Source organism: Pseudophryne corroboree, chromosome 3 (assembly GCF_028390025.1).
Source record: "Pseudophryne corroboree isolate aPseCor3 chromosome 3, aPseCor3.hap2, whole genome shotgun sequence".
NCBI lineage: Eukaryota > Metazoa > Chordata > Amphibia > Anura > Myobatrachidae > Pseudophryne > Pseudophryne corroboree.
The window spans coordinates 113,187,439-113,205,264 of record NC_086446.1 but is presented as its reverse complement, the minus strand read 5'-3'; the positions used below and the strand labels follow the sequence as shown (position 1 = coordinate 113,205,264).

Here is a 17,826-nt window from a genome sequence, read left to right as displayed (position 1 = left end):
ATTTATGAACCAGTAGTTAGAAGTAGAAAAGATCTAACAGAAACCACAAAGCTCATCTACAGCCACACCAGACTGGATACGCCCAACCTCATCTGATCTTGGAAGCTAAGCAGTGTTGGGCCTGGTTAGTATTTGGATAGGAGATCACCTGGGAATACAAGGTGCTGTAGATATTTTTATACTGCCAACACCGTTCTGTTGATGCAATCCATTTTCAAACGTATTAATTTATGAACCAGTAGTTAGAAGTAGAAAAGTTCTAACAGAAACCGCAAAGCTCATCTACAGCCACACCATACTGGATACGCCCAATCTCATCTGATCTTGGAAGCTAAGCAGTGTTGGGCCTGGTTAGTACTTGGATGGGAGACCACCTTGGAATACAAGGTGCTGTAGATATTTTTATACTGCCAACACCGTACTGTTGATGCATTCCATTTTCAAATGTATTCATTTATGAACCAGTAGTTAGAAGTAGAAAAGTTCTAACAGAAACCACAAAGCTCGTCTACAGACACACCACACTGGATACGCCCAATCTCATCTGATCTTGGAAGCTAAGCAGTGTTGGGCCTGGTTAGTACTTGGATGGGAGACCACCTGGGAATACAAGGTGCTGTAGATATTTTTATACTGCCAACACCGTTCTGTTGATGCATTCCATTTTCAAACGTATTCATTTATGAACCAGTAGTTAGAATTAGAAAAGTTCTAACAGAAACCACAAAGCTCATCTACAGCCACACCACACTGGATACGCCCAATCTCATCTGATCTTGGAAGCTAAGCAGTGTTATGCCTGGTTAGTACTTGGATGGGACACCACCTGGGAATACAAGGTGCTGTAGATATTTTTATACTGCCAACACCGTTCTGTTGATGCATTCCATTTTCAAACGTATTCATTTATGAACCAGTAGTTAGAAGTAGAAAAGTTCTAACAGAAACCACAAAACTCATCTACAGCCACACCACACTGGATACGCCCAATCTCATCTGATCTTGGAAGCTAAGCAGTGTTGAGCCTGGTTAGTACTTGGATGGGAGACCACCTGGGAATACAAGGTGCTGTAGATATTTTTATACTGCCAACACCGTTCTGTTGATGCATTCCATTTTCAAACGTATTCATTTATGAACCAGTAGTTAGAAGTAGAAAAGCTCTAACAGAAACCACAAAGCTCATCTACTGCCACACCACACTGGATACGCCCAATCTCATCTGATCTTGGAAGCTAAGCAGTGTTGTGCCTGGTTAGTACTTTGGAAGGGAGACCACCTGGGAATACAAGGTGCTGTAGATATTTTTATACTGCCAACACCGTTCTGTTGATGCATTCCATTTTCAAACGTTTTTATTTATGAACCAGTAGTTAGAAGTAGAAAAGTTCTAACAGAAACTACAAAGGTCATCTACAGCCACACCACACTGGATACGCCCAATCTCATCTGATCTCGGAAGCTAAGCAGTGTTGTTCTTGGTTAGTACCTGGATGGGAGACCACCTGGGAATACAAGGTGCTGTAGATATTTTTATACTGCCAACACCGTTCTGTTGATGCATTCCATTTTCAAACGTATTCATTTATGAACCAGTAGTTAGAAGTAGAAAAGTTCTAACAGAAACCACAAAGCTCATCTACAGCCACACCATACTGGATACGCCCAATCTCATCTGATCTTGGAAACTAAGCAGTGTTGGGCCTGGTTAGTACTTGGATGGGAGACCACCTGGGAATACAAGGTGCTGTAGATATTTTTATACTGCCAACACCGTACTGTTGATGCATTCCATTTTCAAATGTAATCATTTATAAACCAGTAGTTAGAAGTAGAAAAGTTCTAACAGAAACCACAAAGCTCGTTTACAGCCACACCACACTGGATACGCCCAATCTCATCTGATCTTGGAAGCTAAGCATTGTTGGGCCTGGTTAGTACTTGAAAGGGAGACCACCTGGGAATACAAGGTGCTGTAGATATTTTTATACTGCCAACACCGTTCTGTTGATGCATTCCATTTTTCAAACGTATTCATTTATGAACCAGTAGTTAGAAGTAGAAAAGTTCTAACAGAAACCACAAAGCTCATCTACAGCCACACCACACTGGATACGCCCAATCTCATCTGATGTTGGAAGCTAAGCAGTGTTGTGCCTGGTTAGTACTTGGATGGGAGACCACCTGGGAATACAAGGTGCTGTAGATATTTTTATACTGCCAACACCGTTCTGTTGATGCATTCCTTTTTAAAACGTATTCATTTATGAACCAGTAGTTAGACGTAGAAAAGTTCTAACAAAAACCACACAGCTCATCTACAGCCACACCAGACTGGATACACCCAAACTCATCTGATCTTGGAAGCTAAGCCGTGTTGGGCCTGGTTAGTACTTGGAGGGGAGACCACCTAGGAATACAAGGTGCTGTAGATATTTTTATACTGCCAACACTGTTCTGTTGATGCATTCCTTTTTAAAACGTATTCATTTATGAACCAATAGTTAGAAGTTGAAAAGTTCTAACAGAAACCACAAAGCTTATCTACAGCCACACCACACTGGAAACGCCAAATCTCATCTGATCTCGGAAGCTAAGCAGTGTTGGGCCTAGTTAGTACTTGGATGGGAGACCACCTGGGAATACAAGGTGCTGTAGATATTTTTATACTGCCAACACCGTTCTGTTGATGCATTCCATTTTAAAACGTATTCATTTATGAACCAGTAGTTAGAAGTAGAAAAGTTCTAACAGAAACCACAAAGCTCATCTACAGCCACACCAGACTGGATACGCCCAAACTCATCTGATCTTGGAAGCTAAGCAGTGTTGGGCCTGGTTAGTATTTGGATAGGAGATCACCTGGGAATACAAGGTGCTGTAGATATTTTTATACTGCCAACACCGTTCTGTTGATGCAATCCATTTTCAAACGTATTAATTTATGAACCAGTAGTTAGAAGTAGAAAAGTTCTAACAGAAACCACAAAGCTCATCTACAGCCACACCATACTGGATACGCCCAATCTCATCTGATCTTGGAAGCTAAGCAGTGTTGGGCCTGGTTAGTACTTGGATGGGAGACCACCTGGGAATACAAGGTGCTGTAGATATTTTTATACTGCCAACACCGTTCTGTTGATGCATTCCATTTTAAAACGTATTCATTTATGAACCAGTAGTTAGAAGTAGAAAAGTTCTAACAGAAACCACAAAGCTCATCTACAGCCACACCAGACTGGATACGCCCAACCTCATCTGATCTTGGAAGCTAAGCAGTGTTGGGCCTGGTTAGTATTTGGATAGGAGATCACCTGGGAATACAAGGTGCTGTAGATATTTTTATACTGCCAACACCGTTCTGTTGATGCAATCCATTTTCAAACGTATTAATTTATGAACCAGTAGTTAGAAGTAGAAAAGTTCTAACAGAAACCACAAAGCTCATCTACAGCCACACCATACTGGATACGCCCAATCTCATCTGATCTTGGAAGCTAAGCAGTGTTGGGCCTGGTTAGTACTTGGATGGGAGACCACCTTGGAATACAAGGTGCTGTAGATATTTTTATACTGCCAACACTGTTCTGTTGATGCATTCCATTTTCAAACGTATTCATTTATGAACCAGTAGTTAGAATTAGAAAAGTTCTAACAGAAACCACAAAGCTCATCTACAGCCACACCACACTGGATACGCCCAATCTCATCTGATCTTGGAAGCTAAGCAGTGTTATGCCTGGTTAGTACTTGGATGGGACACCACCTGGGAATACAAGGTGCTGTAGATATTTTTATACTGCCAACACCGTTCTGTTGATGCATTCCATTTTCAAACGTATTCATTTATGAACCAGTAGTTAGAAGTAGAAAAGTTCTAACAGAAACCACAAAGCTCATCTACAGCCACACCACACTGGATACGCCCAATCTCATCTGATCTTGGAAGCTAAGCAGTGTTGAGCCTGGTTAGTACTTGGATGGGAGACCACCTGGGAATACAAGGTGCTGTAGATATTTTTATACTGCCAACACCGTTCTGTTGATGCATTCCATTTTCAAACGTATTCATTTATGAACCAGTAGTTAGAAGTAGAAAAGCTCTAACAGAAACCACAAAGCTCATCTACTGCCACACCACACTGGATACGCCCAATCTCATCTGATCTTGGAAGCTAAGCAGTGTTGTGCCTGGTTAGTACTTTGGAAGGGAGACCACCTGGGAATACAAGGTGCTGTAGATATTTTTATACTGCCAACACCGTTCTGTTGATGCATTCCATTTTCAAACGTTTTTATTTATGAACCAGTAGTTAGAAGTAGAAAAGTTCTAACAGAAACTACAAAGGTCATCTACAGCCACACCACACTGGATACGCCCAATCTCATCTGATCTCGGAAGCTAAGCAGTGTTGTTCTTGGTTAGTACCTGGATGGGAGACCACCTGGGAATACAAGGTGCTGTAGATATTTTTATACTGCCAACACCGTTCTGTTGATGCATTCCATTTTCAAACGTATTCATTTATGAACCAGTAGTTAGAAGTAGAAAAGTTCTAACAGAAACCACAAAGCTCATCTACAGCCACACCATACTGGATACGCCCAATCTCATCTGATCTTGGAAACTAAGCAGTGTTGGGCCTGGTTAGTACTTGGATGGGAGACCACCTGGGAATACAAGGTGCTGTAGATATTTTTATACTGCCAACACCGTACTGTTGATGCATTCCATTTTCAAATGTAATCATTTATAAACCAGTAGTTAGAAGTAGAAAAGTTCTAACAGAAACCACAAAGCTCGTTTACAGCCACACCACACTGGATACGCCCAATCTCATCTGATCTTGGAAGCTAAGCATTGTTGGGCCTGGTTAGTACTTGAAAGGGAGACCACCTGGGAATACAAGGTGCTGTAGATATTTTTATACTGCCAACACCGTTCTGTTGATGCATTCCATTTTTCAAACGTATTCATTTATGAACCAGTAGTTAGAAGTAGAAAAGTTCTAACAGAAACCACAAAGCTCATCTACAGCCACACCACACTGGATACGCCCAATCTCATCTGATGTTGGAAGCTAAGCAGTGTTGTGCCTGGTTAGTACTTGGATGGGAGACCACCTGGGAATACAAGGTGCTGTAGATATTTTTATACTGCCAACACCGTTCTGTTGATGCATTCCTTTTTAAAACGTATTCATTTATGAACCAGTAGTTAGACGTAGAAAAGTTCTAACAAAAACCACACAGCTCATCTACAGCCACACCAGACTGGATACACCCAAACTCATCTGATCTTGGAAGCTAAGCCGTGTTGGGCCTGGTTAGTACTTGGAGGGGAGACCACCTAGGAATACAAGGTGCTGTAGATATTTTTATACTGCCAACACTGTTCTGTTGATGCATTCCTTTTTAAAACGTATTCATTTATGAACCAGTAGTTAGAAGTTGAAAAGTTCTAACAGAAACCACAAAGCTTATCTACAGCCACACCACACTGGAAACGCCAAATCTCATCTGATCTCGGAAGCTAAGCAGTGTTGGGCCTAGTTAGTACTTGGATGGGAGACCACCTGGGAATACAAGGTGCTGTAGATATTTTTATACTGCCAACACCGTTCTGTTGATGCATTCCATTTTAAAACGTATTCATTTATGAACCAGTAGTTAGAAGTAGAAAAGTTCTAACAGAAACCACAAAGCTCATCTACAGCCACACCAGACTGGATACGCCCAAACTCATCTGATCTTGGAAGCTAAGCAGTGTTGGGCCTGGTTAGTATTTGGATAGGAGATCACCTGGGAATACAAGGTGCTGTAGATATTTTTATACTGCCAACACCGTTCTGTTGATGCAATCCATTTTCAAACGTATTAATTTATGAACCAGTAGTTAGAAGTAGAAAAGTTCTAACAGAAACCACAAAGCTCATCTACAGCCACACCATACTGGATACGCCCAATCTCATCTGATCTTGGAAGCTAAGCAGTGTTGGGCCTGGTTAGTACTTGGATGGGAGACCACCTGGGAATACAAGGTGCTGTAGATATTTTTATACTGCCAACACCGTTCTGTTGATGCATTCCATTTTAAAACGTATTCATTTATGAACCAGTCGTTAGAAGTAGAAAAGTTCTAACAGAAACCACAAAGCTCATCTACAGCCACACCAGACTGGATACGCCCAACCTCATCTGATCTTGGAAGCTAAGCAGTGTTGGGCCTGGTTAGTATTTGGATAGGAGATCACCTGGGAATACAAGGTGCTGTAGATATTTTTATACTGCCAACACCGTTCTGTTGATGCAATCCATTTTCAAACGTATTAATTTATGAACCAGTAGTTAGAAGTAGAAAAGTTCTAACAGAAACCACAAAGCTCATCTACAGCCACACCATACTGGATACGCCCAATCTCATCTGATCTTGGAAGCTAAGCAGTGTTGGGCCTGGTTAGTACTTGGATGGGAGACCACCTTGGAATACAAGGTGCTGTAGATATTTTTATACTGCCAACACCGTACTGTTGATGCATTCCATTTTCAAATGTATTCATTTATGAACCAGTAGTTAGAAGTAGAAAAGTTCTAACAGAAACCACAAAGCTCGTCTACAGACACACCACACTGGATATGCCCAATCTCATCTGATCTTGGAAGCTAAGCAGTGTTGGGCCTGGTTAGTACTTGGATGGGAGACCACCTGGGAATACAAGGTGCTGTAGATATTTTTATACTGCCAACACTGTTCTGTTGATGCATTCCATTTTCAAACGTATTCATTTATGAACCAGTAGTTAGAATTAGAAAAGTTCTAACAGAAACCACAAAGCTCATCTACAGCCACACCACACTGGATACGCCCAATCTCATCTGATCTTGGAAGCTAAGCAGTGTTATGCCTGGTTAGTACTTGGATGGGACACCACCTGGGAATACAAGGTGCTGTAGATATTTTTATACTGCCAACACCGTTCTGTTGATGCATTCCATTTTCAAACGTATTCATTTATGAACCAGTAGTTAGAAGTAGAAAAGTTCTAACAGAAACCACAAAGCTCATCTACAGCCACACCACACTGGATACGCCCAATCTCATCTGATCTTGGAAGCTAAGCAGTGTTGAGCCTGGTTAGTACTTGGATGGGAGACCACCTGGGAATACAAGGTGCTGTAGATATTTTTATACTGCCAACACCGTTCTGTTGATGCATTCCATTTTCAAACGTATTCATTTATGAACCAGTAGTTAGAAGTAGAAAAGCTCTAACAGAAACCACAAAGCTCATCTACAGCCACACCACACTGGATACGCCCAATCTCATCTGATCTTGGAAGCTAAGCAGTGTTGTGCCTGGTTAGTACTTTGGAAGGGAGACCACCTGGGAATACAAGGTGCTGTAGATATTTTTATACTGCCAACACCGTTCTGTTGATGCATTCCATTTTCAAACGTTTTCATTTATGAACCAGTAGTTAGAAGTAGAAAAGTTCTAACAGAAACTACAAAGGTCATCTACAGCCACACCACACTGGATACGCCCAATCTCATCTGATCTCGGAAGCTAAGCAGTGTTGTTCTTGGTTAGTACCTGGATGGGAGACCACCTGGGAATACAAGGTGCTGTAGATATTTTTATACTGCCAACACCGTTCTGTTGATGCATTCCATTTTCAAACGTATTCATTTATGAACCAGTAGTTAGAAGTAGAAAAGTTCTAACAGAAACCACAAAGGTCAACTACAGCCACACCACACTGGATACGCCCAATCTCATCTAATCTTGGAAGCTAAGCAGTGTTGGGCCTTGTTAGTACTTGGATGGGAGACCACCTGGGAACACAAGGTGCTGTAGATATTTTTATACTGCCAACACCGTTCTGTTGATGCATTCCATTTTCAAATGTATTCATTTATGAACCAGTAGTTAGAAGTAGAAAAGTTCTAACAGAAACCACAAAGCTCATCTACAGCCACACCACACTGGATACGCCCAATCTCATGTGAACTTGGAAGCTAAGCAATGTTGGGCCTGGTTAGTACTTGGATGGCAGACCACCTGGGAATACAAGGTGCTGTAGATATTTTTATACTGCCAACACCGTTCTGTTGATGCATTCCATTTTCAAATGTATTCATTTATGAACCAGTAGTTAGAAGTAGAAAAGTTCTAACAGAAACCACAAAGCTCATCTACAGCCACACCACACTGGATACGCCCAATCTCATGTGAACTTGGAAGCTAAGCAATGTTGGGCCTGGTTAGTACTTGGATGGCAGACCACCTGGGAATACAAGGTGCTGTAGATACTTTTATACTGCCAACACCGTTCTGTTGATGCATTCCATTTTCAAATGTATTCATTTATGAACCAGTAGTTAGAAGTAGAAAAGTTCTAACAGAAACCACAAAGCTCATCTACAGCCACACCACACTGGATACGCCCAATCTCATGTGAACTTGGAAGCTAAGCAATGTTGGGCCTGGTTAGTACTTGGATGGCAGACCACCTGGGAATACAAGGTGCTGTAGATATTTTTATACTGCCAACACCGTTCTTTTGATGCATTCCATTTTCAAACGTATTCATTTATGAACCAGTAGTTAGAAGTAGAAAAGTTCTAACAGAAACCACAAAGCTCATCTACAGCCACACCACACTGGATACGCCCAATCTCATCTGATCTTGGAAGCTAAGCACTGTTGGGCCTGGTTAGTACTTGAATGGGAGACCACCTGGGAATACAAGGTGCTGTAGATATTTTTATACTGCCAACACCGTTCTGTTGATGCATTCCATTTTCAAACGTATTCATTTATGAACCAGTAGTTAGAAGTAGAAAAGTTCTAACAGAAACCACAAAGCTCATCTACAGCCACACCACACTGGATACGCCCAATCTCATCTGATCTTGGAAGCAAAGCAGTGTTGGTCCTGGTTAGTACTTGGATGGGAGACCACCTGGGAATACAAGGTGCTGTAGATATTTTTATACTGCCAACACCGTTCTGTTGATGCATTCCATTTTCAAATGTATTCATTTATGAACCAGTAGTTAGAAGTAGAAAAGTTCTAACAGAAATCACAAAGCTCATCTACAGCCACACCACACTGGATACGTTTATCTCATCTGATCTTGGAAGCTAAGCAGTATTGGGCCTGGTTAGTACTTGGATGGGAGACCACCTGGGAATACAAGGTGCTGTAGATATTTTTATACTGCCAACACCGTTCTGTTGATGCATTCCTTTTTAAAACGTATTCATTTATGAACCAGTAGTTAGAAGTAGAAAAGTTCTAACAGAAACCACACAGCTCATCTACAGCCACACCAGACTGAATACACCCAAACTCATCTGATCTTGGAAGATAAGCCGTGTTGGGCCTGGTTAGTACTTGGAGGGGAGACCACCTAGGAATACAAGGTGCTGTAGATAGTTTTATACTGCCAACACCGTTCTGTTGATGCATTCCATTTTCAAACGTATTCATTTATGAACCAGTAGTTAGAAGTAGAAAAGTTCTAACAGAAACCACAAAGCTTATTTACAGCCACACCACACTGGATACGCCCAATCTCATCTGATCTTGGAAGCTAAGCAGTGTTGGGCCTGGTTAGTACTTGGATGGGAGACCACCTGGGAATACAAGGTGCTGTAGATATTTTTATACTGCCAACACCGTTCTGTTGATGCATTCCATTTTCAAACGTATTCATTTATGAACCAGTAGTTAGAAGTAGAAAAGTTCTAACAGAAACCACAAAGCTCATCTACAGCCACACCACACTGGATACGTCCAATCTCATCTGATCTTGGAAGCTAAGCAGTGTTATGCCTGGTTAGTACTTGGATGGGACACCACCTGGGAATACAAGGTGCTGTAGATATTTTTATACTGCCAACACCGTTCTGTTGATGCATTCCATTTTCAAACGTATTCATTTATGAACCAGTAGTTAGAAGTAGAAAAGTTCTAACAGAAACCACAAAGCTCATCTACAGCCACACCACACTGGATACGCCCAATCTCATCTGATCTTGGAAGCTAAGCAGTGTTGAGCCTGGTTAGTACTTGGATGGGAGACCACCTGGGAATACAAGGTGCTGTAGATATTTTTATACTGCCAACACCGTTCTGTTGATGCATTCCATTTTCAAACGTATTCATTTATGAACCAGTAGTTAGAAGTAGAAAAGCTCTAACAGAAACCACAAAGCTCATCTACAGCCACACCACACTGGATACGCCCAATCTCATCTGATCTTGGAAGCTAAGCAGTGTTGTGCCTGGTTAGTACTTTGGAAGGGAGACCACCTGGGAATACAAGGTGCTGTAGATATTTTTATACTGCCAACACCGTTCTGTTGATGCATTCCATTTTCAAACGTTTTCATTTATGAACCAGTAGTTAGAAGTAGAAAAGTTCTAACAGAAACTACAAAGGTCATCTACAGCCACACCACACTGGATACGCCCAATCTCATCTGATCTCGGAAGCTAAGCAGTGTTGTTCTTGGTTAGTACCTGGATGGGAGACCACCTGGGAATACAAGGTGCTGTAGATATTTTTATACTGCCAACACCGTTCTGTTGATGCATTCCATTTTCAAACGTATTCATTTATGAACCAGTAGTTAGAAGTAGAAAAGTTCTAACAGAAACCACAAAGGTCAACTACAGCCACACCACACTGGATACGCCCAATCTCATCTAATCTTGGAAGCTAAGCAGTGTTGGGCCTTGTTAGTACTTGGATGGGAGACCACCTGGGAACACAAGGTGCTGTAGATATTTTTATACTGCCAACACCGTTCTGTTGATGCATTCCATTTTCAAATGTATTCATTTATGAACCAGTAGTTAGAAGTAGAAAAGTTCTAACAGAAACCACAAAGCTCATCTACAGCCACACCACACTGGATACGCCCAATCTCATGTGAACTTGGAAGCTAAGCAATGTTGGGCCTGGTTAGTACTTGGATGGCAGACCACCTGGGAATACAAGGTGCTGTAGATATTTTTATACTGCCAACACCGTTCTGTTGATGCATTCCATTTTCAAATGTATTCATTTATGAACCAGTAGTTAGAAGTAGAAAAGTTCTAACAGAAACCACAAAGCTCATCTACAGCCACACCACACTGGATACGCCCAATCTCATGTGAACTTGGAAGCTAAGCAATGTTGGGCCTGGTTAGTACTTGGATGGCAGACCACCTGGGAATACAAGGTGCTGTAGATACTTTTATACTGCCAACACCGTTCTGTTGATGCATTCCATTTTCAAATGTATTCATTTATGAACCAGTAGTTAGAAGTAGAAAAGTTCTAACAGAAACCACAAAGCTCATCTACAGCCACACCACACTGGATACGCCCAATCTCATGTGAACTTGGAAGCTAAGCAATGTTGGGCCTGGTTAGTACTTGGATGGCAGACCACCTGGGAATACAAGGTGCTGTAGATATTTTTATACTGCCAACACCGTTCTTTTGATGCATTCCATTTTCAAACGTATTCATTTATGAACCAGTAGTTAGAAGTAGAAAAGTTCTAACAGAAACCACAAAGCTCATCTACAGCCACACCACACTGGATACGCCCAATCTCATCTGATCTTGGAAGCTAAGCACTGTTGGGCCTGGTTAGTACTTGAATGGGAGACCACCTGGGAATACAAGGTGCTGTAGATATTTTTATACTGCCAACACCGTTCTGTTGATGCATTCCATTTTCAAACGTATTCATTTATGAACCAGTAGTTAGAAGTAGAAAAGTTCTAACAGAAACCACAAAGCTCATCTACAGCCACACCACACTGGATACGCCCAATCTCATCTGATCTTGGAAGCAAAGCAGTGTTGGTCCTGGTTAGTACTTGGATGGGAGACCACCTGGGAATACAAGGTGCTGTAGATATTTTTATACTGCCAACACCGTTCTGTTGATGCATTCCATTTTCAAATGTATTCATTTATGAACCAGTAGTTAGAAGTAGAAAAGTTCTAACAGAAATCACAAAGCTCATCTACAGCCACACCACACTGGATACGTTTATCTCATCTGATCTTGGAAGCTAAGCAGTATTGGGCCTGGTTAGTACTTGGATGGGAGACCACCTGGGAATACAAGGTGCTGTAGATATTTTTATACTGCCAACACCGTTCTGTTGATGCATTCCTTTTTAAAACATATTCATTTATGAACCAGTAGTTAGAAGTAGAAAAGTTCTAACAGAAACCACACAGCTCATCTACAGCCACACCAGACTGAATACACCCAAACTCATCTGATCTTGGAAGATAAGCCGTGTTGGGCCTGGTTAGTACTTGGAGGGGAGACCACCTAGGAATACAAGGTGCTGTAGATAGTTTTATACTGCCAACACCGTTCTGTTGATGCATTCCATTTTCAAACGTATTCATTTATGAACCAGTAGTTAGAAGTAGAAAAGTTCTAACAGAAACCACAAAGCTTATTTACAGCCACACCACACTGGATACGCCCAATCTCATCTGATCTTGGAAGCTAAGCAGTGTTGGGCCTGGTTAGTACTTGGATGGGAGACCACCTGGGAATACAAGGTGCTGTAGATATTTTTATACTGCCAACACCGTTCTGTTGATGCATTCCATTTTCAAACGTATTCATTTATGAACCAGTAGTTAGAAGTAGAAAAGTTCTAACAGAAACCACAAAGCTCATCTACAGCCACACCACACTGGATACGTCCAATCTCATCTGATCTTGGAAGCTAAGCAGTGTTATGCCTGGTTAGTACTTGGATGGGACACCACCTGGGAATACAAGGTGCTGTAGATATTTTTATACTGCCAACACCGTTCTGTTGATGCATTCCATTTTCAAACGTATTCATTTATGAACCAGTAGTTAGAAGTAAAAAAGTTCTAACAGAAACCACAAAGCTCATCTACAGCCACACCACACTGGATGCGCCCAATCTCATCTGATCTTGGAAGCTAAGCAGTGTTGGGCCTGGTTAGTACTTGATTGGGAGACCACCTGGGAATACAAGGTGCTGTAGATATTTTTATACTGCCAACACCGTTCTGTTGATGCATTCCATTTTCAAACGTATTCATTTATGAACCAGTAGTTAGAAGTAGAAAAGTTCTAACAGAAACCACAAAGCTCATCTACAGCCACACCAGACTGGATATGCCTAATTTCATCTGATCTTGGAAGCTAAGCAGTGTTGGGCCTGGTTAGTACTTGGATGGGAGACCACCTGGGAATACAAGGTGCTGTAGATATTTTTATACTGCCAACACCGTACTGTTGATGCATTCCATTTTCAAATGTATTCATTTATAAACCAGTAGTTAGAAGTAGAAAAGTTCTAACAGAAACCACTAAGCTCATCTACAGCCACACCACACTGGATACGCCCAATCTCATCTGATCTTGGAAGCTAAGCAGTGTTGTTCCTGGTTAGTACCTGGATGGGAGACCACCTGGGAATACAAGGTGCTGTAGATATTTTTATACTGCCAACACCGTTCTGTTGATGCATTCCATTTTCAAACGTATTAATTTATGAACCAGTAGTTAGAAGTAGAAAAGTTCTAACATAAACCACAAAGCTCATCTACAGCCACATCACACTGGATACGCCCAATCTCATCTGATCTTGGAAGCTAAGCAATGTTGGGCCTGGTTAGTACTTGGATGGCAGACCACCTGGGAATACAAGGTGCTGTAGATATTTTTATACTGCCAACACCGTTCTTTTGATGCATTCCATTTTCAAACGTATTCATGTATGAACCAGTAGTTAGAAGTAGAAAAGTTCTAACAGAAACCACAAAGCTCATCTACAGCCACACCACTCTGGATACGCCCAATCTCATCTGATCTTGGAAGCTAAGCATTGTTGGGCCTGGTTAGTACTTGAAAGGGAGACCACCTGGGAATACAAGGTGCTGTAGATATTTTTATACTGCCAACACCGTTCTGTTGATGCATTCCATTTTTCAAAAGTATTCATTTATGAACCAGTAGTTAGAAGTAGAAAAGTTCTAACAGAAACCCCAAAGCTCATCTACAGCCACACCACACTGGATACGCCCAATCTCATCTGATGTTGGAAGCTAAGCAGTGTTGTTCCTGGTTAGTACTTGGATGGGAGACCACCTGGGAATACAAGGTGCTGTAGATATTTTTATACTGCCAACACCGTTCTGTTGATGCATTCCTTTTTAAAACGTATTCATTTATGAACCAGTAGTTAGACGTAGAAAAGTTCTAACAAAAACCACACAGCTCATCTACAGCCACACCAGACTGGATACACCCAAACTCATCTGATCTTGGAAGCTAAGCCGTGTTGGGCCTGGTTAGTACTTGGAGGGGAGACCACCTAGGAATACAAGGTGCTGTAGATATTTTTATACTGCCAACACTGTTCTGTTGATGCATTCCTTTTTAAAACGTATTCATTTATGAACCAGTAGTTAGAAGTAGAAAAGTTCTAACAGAAACCGCAAAGCTTATCTACAGCCACACCACACTGGAAACGCCCAATCTCATCTGATCTCGGAAGCTAAGCAGTGTTGGGCCTGGTTAGTACTTGGATGGGAGACCACCTGGGAATACAAGGTGCTGTAGATATTTTTATACTGCCAACACCGTTCTGTTGATGCAATCCATTTTCAAACGTATTAATTTATGAACCAGTAGTTAGAAGTAGAAAAGTTCTAACAGAAACCACAAAGCTCATCTACAGCCACACCATACTGGATACGCCCAATCTCATCTGATCTTGGAAGCTAAGCAGTGTTGGGCCTGGTTAGTACTTGGATGGGAGACCACCTGGGAATACAAGGTGCTGTAGATATTTTTATACTGCCAACACCGTTCTGTTGATGCATTCCATTTTCAAACGTATTCATTTATGAACCAGTAGTTAGAATTAGAAAAGTTCTAACAGAAACCACAAAGCTCATCTACAGCCACATCACACTGGATACGCCCAATCTCATCTGATCTTGGAAGCTAAGCAGTGTTATGCCTGGTTAGTACTTGGATGGGACACCACCTGGGAATACAAGGTGCTGTAGATATTTTTATACTGCCAACACCGTTCTGTTGATGCATTCCATTTTCAAACGTATTCATTTATGAACCAGTAGTTAGAAGTAGAAAAGTTCTAACAGAAACCACAAAGCTCATCTACAGCCACACCATACTGGATATGCCCAATCTCATCTAATCTTGGAAGCTAAGCAGTGTTGGGCCTGGTTAGTACTTGGATGGGAGACCACCTGGGTATACAAGGTGCTGTAGATATTTTTATACTGCCAACACCGTTCTGTTGATGCATTCCATTTTCAAACGTATTCATTTATGAACCAGTAGTTAGAAGTAGAAAAGTTCTAACAGAAACCACAAAGCTCATCTACAGCAACACCACACTGGATACGCCCAATCTCATCTGATCTTGGAAGCTAAGCAGTGTTGAGCCTGGTTAGTACTTGGATGGGAGACCACCTGGGAATACAAGGTGCTGTAGATATTTTTATACTGCCAACACCGTTCTGTTGATGCATTCCATTTTCAAACGTATTCATTTATGAACCAGTAGTTAGAAGTAGAAAAGCTCTAACAGAAACCACAAAGCTCATCTATAGCCACACCACACTGGATACGCCCAATCTCATCTGATCTTGGAAGCTAAGCAGTGTTGTGCCTGGTTAGTACTTTGGAAGGGAGACCACCTGGGAATACAAGGTGCTGTAGATATTTTTATACTGCCAACACCGTTCTGTTGATGCATTCCATTTTCAAACGTTTTCATTTATGAACCAGTAGTTAGAAGTAGAAAAGTTCTAACAGAAACTACAAAGGTCATCTACAGCCACACCACACTGGATACGCCCAATCTCATCTGATCTCGGAAGCTAATCAGTGTTGTTCTTGGTTAGTACCTGGATGGGAGACCACCTGGGAATACAAGGTGCTGTAGATATTTTTATACTGCCAACACCGTTCTGTTGATGCATTCCATTTTCAAACGTATTCATTTATGAACCAGTAGTTAGAAGTAGAAAAGTTCTAACAGAAACCACAAAGCTCATCTACAGCCACACCACACTGGATACGCCCAATCTCATCTAATCTTGGAAGCTAAGCAGTGTTGGGCCTTGTTAGTACTTGTATGGGAGACCACCTGGGAACACAAGGTGCTGTAGATATTTTTATACTGCCAACACCGTTCTGTTGATGCATTCCATTTTCAAACGTATTCATTTATGAACCAGTAGTTAGAATTAGAAAAGTTCTAACAGAAACCACAAAGCTCATCTACAGCCACATCACACTGGATACGCCCAATCTCATCTGATCTTGGAAGCTAAGCAGTGTTATGCCTGGTTAGTACTTGGATGGGACACCACCTGGGAATACAAGGTGCTGTAGATATTTTTATACTGCCAACACCGTTCTGTTGATGCATTCCATTTTCAAACGTATTCATTTATGAACCAGTAGTTAGAAGTAGAAAAGTTCTAACAGAAACCACAAAGCTCATCTACAGCCACACCACACTGGATACGCCCAATCTCATCTGATCTTGGAAGCTAAGCAGTGTTGGGCCTGGTTAGTACTTGGATGGGAGACCACCTGGGAATACAAGGTGCTGTAGATATTTTTATACTGCCAACACCGTTCTGTTGATGCATTCCATTTTCAAATGTATTCATTTATGAACCAGTAGTTAGAAGTAGAAAAGTTCTAACAGAAACCACAAAGCTCATCTACAGTCACACCACACTGGATACGCCCAATCTCATCTGATCTTGGAAGCTAAGCAGTGTTGGGGCTGGTTAGTACTTGGATGGGAGACCACCTGGGAATACAAGGTGCTGTAGATATTTTTATACTGCCAACACCGTTCTGTTGATGCATTCCATTTTCAAACGTATTCATTTATGAACCAGTAGTTAGAAGTAGAAAAGTTCTAACAGAAATCACAAAGCTCATCTACAGCCACACCACACTGGATACGTTTATCTCATCTGATCTTGGAAGCTAAGCAGTATTGGGCCTGGTTAGTACTTGGATGGGAGACCACCTGGGAATACAAGGTGCTGTAGATATTTTTATACTGCCAACACCGTTCTGTTGATGCATTCCTTTTAAAACGTATTCATTTATGAACCAGTAGTTAGAAGTAGAAAAGTTCTAACAGAAACCACACAGCTCATATACAGCCACACCAGACTGAATACATCCAAACTCATCTGATCTTGGAAGATAAGCCGTGTTGGGCCTGGTTAGTACTTGGAGGGGAGACCACCTAGGAATACAAGGTGCTGTAGATAGTTTTATACTGCCAACACCGTTCTGTTGATGCATTCCATTTTCAAACGTATTCATTTATGAACCAGTAGTTAGAAGTAGAAAAGTTCTAACAGAAACCACAAAGCTTATCTACAGCCACACCACACTAGATACGCCCAATCTCATCTGATCTTGGAAGCTAAGCAGTGTTGGGCCTGGTTAGTACTTGGATGGGAGACCACCTGGGAATACAAGGTGCTGTAGATATTTTTATACTGCCAACACCGTTCTGTTGATGCATTCCATTTTCAAACGTATTCATTTATGAACCAGTAGTTAGAAGTAGAAAAGTTCTAACAGAAACCACAAAGCTCATCTACAGCCACACCACAGTGGATACGTCCAATCTCATCTGATCTTGGAAGCTAAGCAGTGTTATGCCTGGTTAGTACTTGGATGGGACACCACCTGGGAATACAAGGTGCTGTAGATATTTTTATACTGCCAACACCGT

The 17,826-nt window shown here is 41.5% G+C and overlaps 37 non-coding genes and 42 pseudogenes across 37 annotated transcripts; all 79 read left to right on the top strand.

The window, feature by feature from the left end:
- Positions 1-54: 54 nt before the first annotated feature.
- On the top strand, positions 55-173 carry LOC134895395 (5S ribosomal RNA; annotated as a pseudogene).
- Positions 174-280: 107 nt separating this feature from the next.
- LOC135066541 (5S ribosomal RNA) lies at positions 281-399 on the top strand. Its single transcript, XR_010252787.1, has one exon. It is a non-coding gene; the product is annotated as a 5S ribosomal RNA (ribosomal RNA).
- A 107-nt stretch (positions 400-506) lies between these two features.
- Positions 507-625, top strand: LOC135068414 (5S ribosomal RNA). Its single transcript, XR_010254617.1, has one exon. It is a non-coding gene; the product is annotated as a 5S ribosomal RNA (ribosomal RNA).
- Positions 626-732: 107 nt separating this feature from the next.
- Positions 733-851, top strand: LOC134891305 (5S ribosomal RNA; annotated as a pseudogene).
- A 107-nt stretch (positions 852-958) lies between these two features.
- Positions 959-1,077, top strand: LOC135065911 (5S ribosomal RNA). Its single transcript, XR_010252178.1, has one exon. It is a non-coding gene; the product is annotated as a 5S ribosomal RNA (ribosomal RNA).
- Positions 1,078-1,184: 107 nt separating this feature from the next.
- Positions 1,185-1,304, top strand: LOC134895002 (5S ribosomal RNA; annotated as a pseudogene).
- Positions 1,305-1,411: 107 nt separating this feature from the next.
- LOC134891614 (5S ribosomal RNA) lies at positions 1,412-1,530 on the top strand (annotated as a pseudogene).
- A 107-nt stretch (positions 1,531-1,637) lies between these two features.
- On the top strand, positions 1,638-1,756 carry LOC135069551 (5S ribosomal RNA). Its single transcript, XR_010255731.1, has one exon. It is a non-coding gene; the product is annotated as a 5S ribosomal RNA (ribosomal RNA).
- Positions 1,757-1,863: 107 nt separating this feature from the next.
- On the top strand, positions 1,864-1,982 carry LOC134890567 (5S ribosomal RNA; annotated as a pseudogene).
- A 108-nt stretch (positions 1,983-2,090) lies between these two features.
- Positions 2,091-2,209, top strand: LOC134889537 (5S ribosomal RNA; annotated as a pseudogene).
- A 107-nt stretch (positions 2,210-2,316) lies between these two features.
- On the top strand, positions 2,317-2,435 carry LOC134894187 (5S ribosomal RNA; annotated as a pseudogene).
- A 107-nt stretch (positions 2,436-2,542) lies between these two features.
- LOC135069597 (5S ribosomal RNA) lies at positions 2,543-2,661 on the top strand. The gene has a single exon (XR_010255776.1). It is a non-coding gene; the product is annotated as a 5S ribosomal RNA (ribosomal RNA).
- A 107-nt stretch (positions 2,662-2,768) lies between these two features.
- Positions 2,769-2,887, top strand: LOC134895004 (5S ribosomal RNA; annotated as a pseudogene).
- Positions 2,888-2,994: 107 nt separating this feature from the next.
- On the top strand, positions 2,995-3,113 carry LOC135059336 (5S ribosomal RNA). Its single transcript, XR_010245742.1, has one exon. It is a non-coding gene; the product is annotated as a 5S ribosomal RNA (ribosomal RNA).
- Positions 3,114-3,220: 107 nt separating this feature from the next.
- On the top strand, positions 3,221-3,339 carry LOC134895394 (5S ribosomal RNA; annotated as a pseudogene).
- A 107-nt stretch (positions 3,340-3,446) lies between these two features.
- LOC135066539 (5S ribosomal RNA) lies at positions 3,447-3,565 on the top strand. The gene has a single exon (XR_010252786.1). It is a non-coding gene; the product is annotated as a 5S ribosomal RNA (ribosomal RNA).
- A 107-nt stretch (positions 3,566-3,672) lies between these two features.
- LOC134891304 (5S ribosomal RNA) lies at positions 3,673-3,791 on the top strand (annotated as a pseudogene).
- A 107-nt stretch (positions 3,792-3,898) lies between these two features.
- On the top strand, positions 3,899-4,017 carry LOC135065910 (5S ribosomal RNA). The gene has a single exon (XR_010252177.1). It is a non-coding gene; the product is annotated as a 5S ribosomal RNA (ribosomal RNA).
- A 107-nt stretch (positions 4,018-4,124) lies between these two features.
- On the top strand, positions 4,125-4,244 carry LOC134895001 (5S ribosomal RNA; annotated as a pseudogene).
- A 107-nt stretch (positions 4,245-4,351) lies between these two features.
- On the top strand, positions 4,352-4,470 carry LOC134891613 (5S ribosomal RNA; annotated as a pseudogene).
- A 107-nt stretch (positions 4,471-4,577) lies between these two features.
- On the top strand, positions 4,578-4,696 carry LOC135069550 (5S ribosomal RNA). Its single transcript, XR_010255730.1, has one exon. It is a non-coding gene; the product is annotated as a 5S ribosomal RNA (ribosomal RNA).
- A 107-nt stretch (positions 4,697-4,803) lies between these two features.
- On the top strand, positions 4,804-4,922 carry LOC134890565 (5S ribosomal RNA; annotated as a pseudogene).
- Positions 4,923-5,030: 108 nt separating this feature from the next.
- LOC134889536 (5S ribosomal RNA) lies at positions 5,031-5,149 on the top strand (annotated as a pseudogene).
- A 107-nt stretch (positions 5,150-5,256) lies between these two features.
- Positions 5,257-5,375, top strand: LOC134894186 (5S ribosomal RNA; annotated as a pseudogene).
- A 107-nt stretch (positions 5,376-5,482) lies between these two features.
- Positions 5,483-5,601, top strand: LOC135069596 (5S ribosomal RNA). Its single transcript, XR_010255775.1, has one exon. It is a non-coding gene; the product is annotated as a 5S ribosomal RNA (ribosomal RNA).
- Positions 5,602-5,708: 107 nt separating this feature from the next.
- LOC134895003 (5S ribosomal RNA) lies at positions 5,709-5,827 on the top strand (annotated as a pseudogene).
- Positions 5,828-5,934: 107 nt separating this feature from the next.
- On the top strand, positions 5,935-6,053 carry LOC135059335 (5S ribosomal RNA). The gene has a single exon (XR_010245741.1). It is a non-coding gene; the product is annotated as a 5S ribosomal RNA (ribosomal RNA).
- Positions 6,054-6,160: 107 nt separating this feature from the next.
- Positions 6,161-6,279, top strand: LOC134895392 (5S ribosomal RNA; annotated as a pseudogene).
- Positions 6,280-6,386: 107 nt separating this feature from the next.
- LOC135066538 (5S ribosomal RNA) lies at positions 6,387-6,505 on the top strand. The gene has a single exon (XR_010252785.1). It is a non-coding gene; the product is annotated as a 5S ribosomal RNA (ribosomal RNA).
- Positions 6,506-6,612: 107 nt separating this feature from the next.
- Positions 6,613-6,731, top strand: LOC134885367 (5S ribosomal RNA). Its single transcript, XR_010169482.1, has one exon. It is a non-coding gene; the product is annotated as a 5S ribosomal RNA (ribosomal RNA).
- A 107-nt stretch (positions 6,732-6,838) lies between these two features.
- LOC134891303 (5S ribosomal RNA) lies at positions 6,839-6,957 on the top strand (annotated as a pseudogene).
- A 107-nt stretch (positions 6,958-7,064) lies between these two features.
- Positions 7,065-7,183, top strand: LOC135065908 (5S ribosomal RNA). Its single transcript, XR_010252175.1, has one exon. It is a non-coding gene; the product is annotated as a 5S ribosomal RNA (ribosomal RNA).
- Positions 7,184-7,290: 107 nt separating this feature from the next.
- LOC134893430 (5S ribosomal RNA) lies at positions 7,291-7,410 on the top strand (annotated as a pseudogene).
- Positions 7,411-7,517: 107 nt separating this feature from the next.
- Positions 7,518-7,636, top strand: LOC134891612 (5S ribosomal RNA; annotated as a pseudogene).
- Positions 7,637-7,743: 107 nt separating this feature from the next.
- On the top strand, positions 7,744-7,862 carry LOC135066384 (5S ribosomal RNA). Its single transcript, XR_010252631.1, has one exon. It is a non-coding gene; the product is annotated as a 5S ribosomal RNA (ribosomal RNA).
- Positions 7,863-7,969: 107 nt separating this feature from the next.
- On the top strand, positions 7,970-8,088 carry LOC134886840 (5S ribosomal RNA). The gene has a single exon (XR_010170917.1). It is a non-coding gene; the product is annotated as a 5S ribosomal RNA (ribosomal RNA).
- Positions 8,089-8,195: 107 nt separating this feature from the next.
- Positions 8,196-8,314, top strand: LOC134886839 (5S ribosomal RNA). The gene has a single exon (XR_010170916.1). It is a non-coding gene; the product is annotated as a 5S ribosomal RNA (ribosomal RNA).
- A 107-nt stretch (positions 8,315-8,421) lies between these two features.
- Positions 8,422-8,540, top strand: LOC134886838 (5S ribosomal RNA). Its single transcript, XR_010170915.1, has one exon. It is a non-coding gene; the product is annotated as a 5S ribosomal RNA (ribosomal RNA).
- A 107-nt stretch (positions 8,541-8,647) lies between these two features.
- Positions 8,648-8,766, top strand: LOC135067155 (5S ribosomal RNA). Its single transcript, XR_010253379.1, has one exon. It is a non-coding gene; the product is annotated as a 5S ribosomal RNA (ribosomal RNA).
- A 107-nt stretch (positions 8,767-8,873) lies between these two features.
- On the top strand, positions 8,874-8,992 carry LOC135068730 (5S ribosomal RNA). The gene has a single exon (XR_010254923.1). It is a non-coding gene; the product is annotated as a 5S ribosomal RNA (ribosomal RNA).
- Positions 8,993-9,099: 107 nt separating this feature from the next.
- Positions 9,100-9,217, top strand: LOC134895526 (5S ribosomal RNA; annotated as a pseudogene).
- A 107-nt stretch (positions 9,218-9,324) lies between these two features.
- On the top strand, positions 9,325-9,443 carry LOC134894610 (5S ribosomal RNA; annotated as a pseudogene).
- A 107-nt stretch (positions 9,444-9,550) lies between these two features.
- On the top strand, positions 9,551-9,669 carry LOC134902132 (5S ribosomal RNA). Its single transcript, XR_010175605.1, has one exon. It is a non-coding gene; the product is annotated as a 5S ribosomal RNA (ribosomal RNA).
- Positions 9,670-9,776: 107 nt separating this feature from the next.
- On the top strand, positions 9,777-9,895 carry LOC134893900 (5S ribosomal RNA; annotated as a pseudogene).
- Positions 9,896-10,002: 107 nt separating this feature from the next.
- LOC135065906 (5S ribosomal RNA) lies at positions 10,003-10,121 on the top strand. The gene has a single exon (XR_010252174.1). It is a non-coding gene; the product is annotated as a 5S ribosomal RNA (ribosomal RNA).
- Positions 10,122-10,228: 107 nt separating this feature from the next.
- Positions 10,229-10,348, top strand: LOC134893428 (5S ribosomal RNA; annotated as a pseudogene).
- A 107-nt stretch (positions 10,349-10,455) lies between these two features.
- LOC134891611 (5S ribosomal RNA) lies at positions 10,456-10,574 on the top strand (annotated as a pseudogene).
- Positions 10,575-10,681: 107 nt separating this feature from the next.
- LOC135066383 (5S ribosomal RNA) lies at positions 10,682-10,800 on the top strand. The gene has a single exon (XR_010252630.1). It is a non-coding gene; the product is annotated as a 5S ribosomal RNA (ribosomal RNA).
- Positions 10,801-10,907: 107 nt separating this feature from the next.
- On the top strand, positions 10,908-11,026 carry LOC134886837 (5S ribosomal RNA). Its single transcript, XR_010170914.1, has one exon. It is a non-coding gene; the product is annotated as a 5S ribosomal RNA (ribosomal RNA).
- A 107-nt stretch (positions 11,027-11,133) lies between these two features.
- On the top strand, positions 11,134-11,252 carry LOC134886836 (5S ribosomal RNA). The gene has a single exon (XR_010170911.1). It is a non-coding gene; the product is annotated as a 5S ribosomal RNA (ribosomal RNA).
- A 107-nt stretch (positions 11,253-11,359) lies between these two features.
- On the top strand, positions 11,360-11,478 carry LOC134886835 (5S ribosomal RNA). Its single transcript, XR_010170910.1, has one exon. It is a non-coding gene; the product is annotated as a 5S ribosomal RNA (ribosomal RNA).
- A 107-nt stretch (positions 11,479-11,585) lies between these two features.
- LOC135067154 (5S ribosomal RNA) lies at positions 11,586-11,704 on the top strand. The gene has a single exon (XR_010253378.1). It is a non-coding gene; the product is annotated as a 5S ribosomal RNA (ribosomal RNA).
- A 107-nt stretch (positions 11,705-11,811) lies between these two features.
- On the top strand, positions 11,812-11,930 carry LOC135068729 (5S ribosomal RNA). The gene has a single exon (XR_010254922.1). It is a non-coding gene; the product is annotated as a 5S ribosomal RNA (ribosomal RNA).
- Positions 11,931-12,037: 107 nt separating this feature from the next.
- On the top strand, positions 12,038-12,155 carry LOC134895525 (5S ribosomal RNA; annotated as a pseudogene).
- A 107-nt stretch (positions 12,156-12,262) lies between these two features.
- On the top strand, positions 12,263-12,381 carry LOC134894609 (5S ribosomal RNA; annotated as a pseudogene).
- A 107-nt stretch (positions 12,382-12,488) lies between these two features.
- Positions 12,489-12,607, top strand: LOC134902130 (5S ribosomal RNA). Its single transcript, XR_010175604.1, has one exon. It is a non-coding gene; the product is annotated as a 5S ribosomal RNA (ribosomal RNA).
- A 107-nt stretch (positions 12,608-12,714) lies between these two features.
- LOC134893899 (5S ribosomal RNA) lies at positions 12,715-12,833 on the top strand (annotated as a pseudogene).
- Positions 12,834-12,940: 107 nt separating this feature from the next.
- Positions 12,941-13,059, top strand: LOC135060657 (5S ribosomal RNA). The gene has a single exon (XR_010247050.1). It is a non-coding gene; the product is annotated as a 5S ribosomal RNA (ribosomal RNA).
- Positions 13,060-13,166: 107 nt separating this feature from the next.
- Positions 13,167-13,285, top strand: LOC134891056 (5S ribosomal RNA; annotated as a pseudogene).
- Positions 13,286-13,392: 107 nt separating this feature from the next.
- On the top strand, positions 13,393-13,511 carry LOC134888267 (5S ribosomal RNA; annotated as a pseudogene).
- A 107-nt stretch (positions 13,512-13,618) lies between these two features.
- Positions 13,619-13,737, top strand: LOC134888792 (5S ribosomal RNA; annotated as a pseudogene).
- A 107-nt stretch (positions 13,738-13,844) lies between these two features.
- LOC134889146 (5S ribosomal RNA) lies at positions 13,845-13,963 on the top strand (annotated as a pseudogene).
- Positions 13,964-14,071: 108 nt separating this feature from the next.
- LOC134893074 (5S ribosomal RNA) lies at positions 14,072-14,190 on the top strand (annotated as a pseudogene).
- Positions 14,191-14,297: 107 nt separating this feature from the next.
- Positions 14,298-14,416, top strand: LOC134894185 (5S ribosomal RNA; annotated as a pseudogene).
- Positions 14,417-14,523: 107 nt separating this feature from the next.
- Positions 14,524-14,642, top strand: LOC135059160 (5S ribosomal RNA). The gene has a single exon (XR_010245574.1). It is a non-coding gene; the product is annotated as a 5S ribosomal RNA (ribosomal RNA).
- A 107-nt stretch (positions 14,643-14,749) lies between these two features.
- On the top strand, positions 14,750-14,868 carry LOC135059334 (5S ribosomal RNA). Its single transcript, XR_010245740.1, has one exon. It is a non-coding gene; the product is annotated as a 5S ribosomal RNA (ribosomal RNA).
- A 107-nt stretch (positions 14,869-14,975) lies between these two features.
- Positions 14,976-15,094, top strand: LOC134890301 (5S ribosomal RNA; annotated as a pseudogene).
- Positions 15,095-15,201: 107 nt separating this feature from the next.
- LOC134892250 (5S ribosomal RNA) lies at positions 15,202-15,320 on the top strand (annotated as a pseudogene).
- A 107-nt stretch (positions 15,321-15,427) lies between these two features.
- LOC135070367 (5S ribosomal RNA) lies at positions 15,428-15,546 on the top strand. Its single transcript, XR_010256535.1, has one exon. It is a non-coding gene; the product is annotated as a 5S ribosomal RNA (ribosomal RNA).
- A 107-nt stretch (positions 15,547-15,653) lies between these two features.
- Positions 15,654-15,773, top strand: LOC134894317 (5S ribosomal RNA; annotated as a pseudogene).
- Positions 15,774-15,880: 107 nt separating this feature from the next.
- Positions 15,881-15,999, top strand: LOC134893979 (5S ribosomal RNA; annotated as a pseudogene).
- Positions 16,000-16,106: 107 nt separating this feature from the next.
- Positions 16,107-16,225, top strand: LOC135066751 (5S ribosomal RNA). Its single transcript, XR_010252992.1, has one exon. It is a non-coding gene; the product is annotated as a 5S ribosomal RNA (ribosomal RNA).
- A 107-nt stretch (positions 16,226-16,332) lies between these two features.
- Positions 16,333-16,451, top strand: LOC134890300 (5S ribosomal RNA; annotated as a pseudogene).
- A 107-nt stretch (positions 16,452-16,558) lies between these two features.
- On the top strand, positions 16,559-16,677 carry LOC135067336 (5S ribosomal RNA). Its single transcript, XR_010253555.1, has one exon. It is a non-coding gene; the product is annotated as a 5S ribosomal RNA (ribosomal RNA).
- Positions 16,678-16,784: 107 nt separating this feature from the next.
- LOC135070801 (5S ribosomal RNA) lies at positions 16,785-16,903 on the top strand. Its single transcript, XR_010256953.1, has one exon. It is a non-coding gene; the product is annotated as a 5S ribosomal RNA (ribosomal RNA).
- A 107-nt stretch (positions 16,904-17,010) lies between these two features.
- On the top strand, positions 17,011-17,128 carry LOC134895523 (5S ribosomal RNA; annotated as a pseudogene).
- Positions 17,129-17,234: 106 nt separating this feature from the next.
- Positions 17,235-17,353, top strand: LOC134896985 (5S ribosomal RNA; annotated as a pseudogene).
- A 107-nt stretch (positions 17,354-17,460) lies between these two features.
- Positions 17,461-17,579, top strand: LOC135063059 (5S ribosomal RNA). The gene has a single exon (XR_010249399.1). It is a non-coding gene; the product is annotated as a 5S ribosomal RNA (ribosomal RNA).
- A 107-nt stretch (positions 17,580-17,686) lies between these two features.
- On the top strand, positions 17,687-17,805 carry LOC134895770 (5S ribosomal RNA; annotated as a pseudogene).
- The last annotated feature ends 21 nt before the right edge of the window (positions 17,806-17,826 follow it).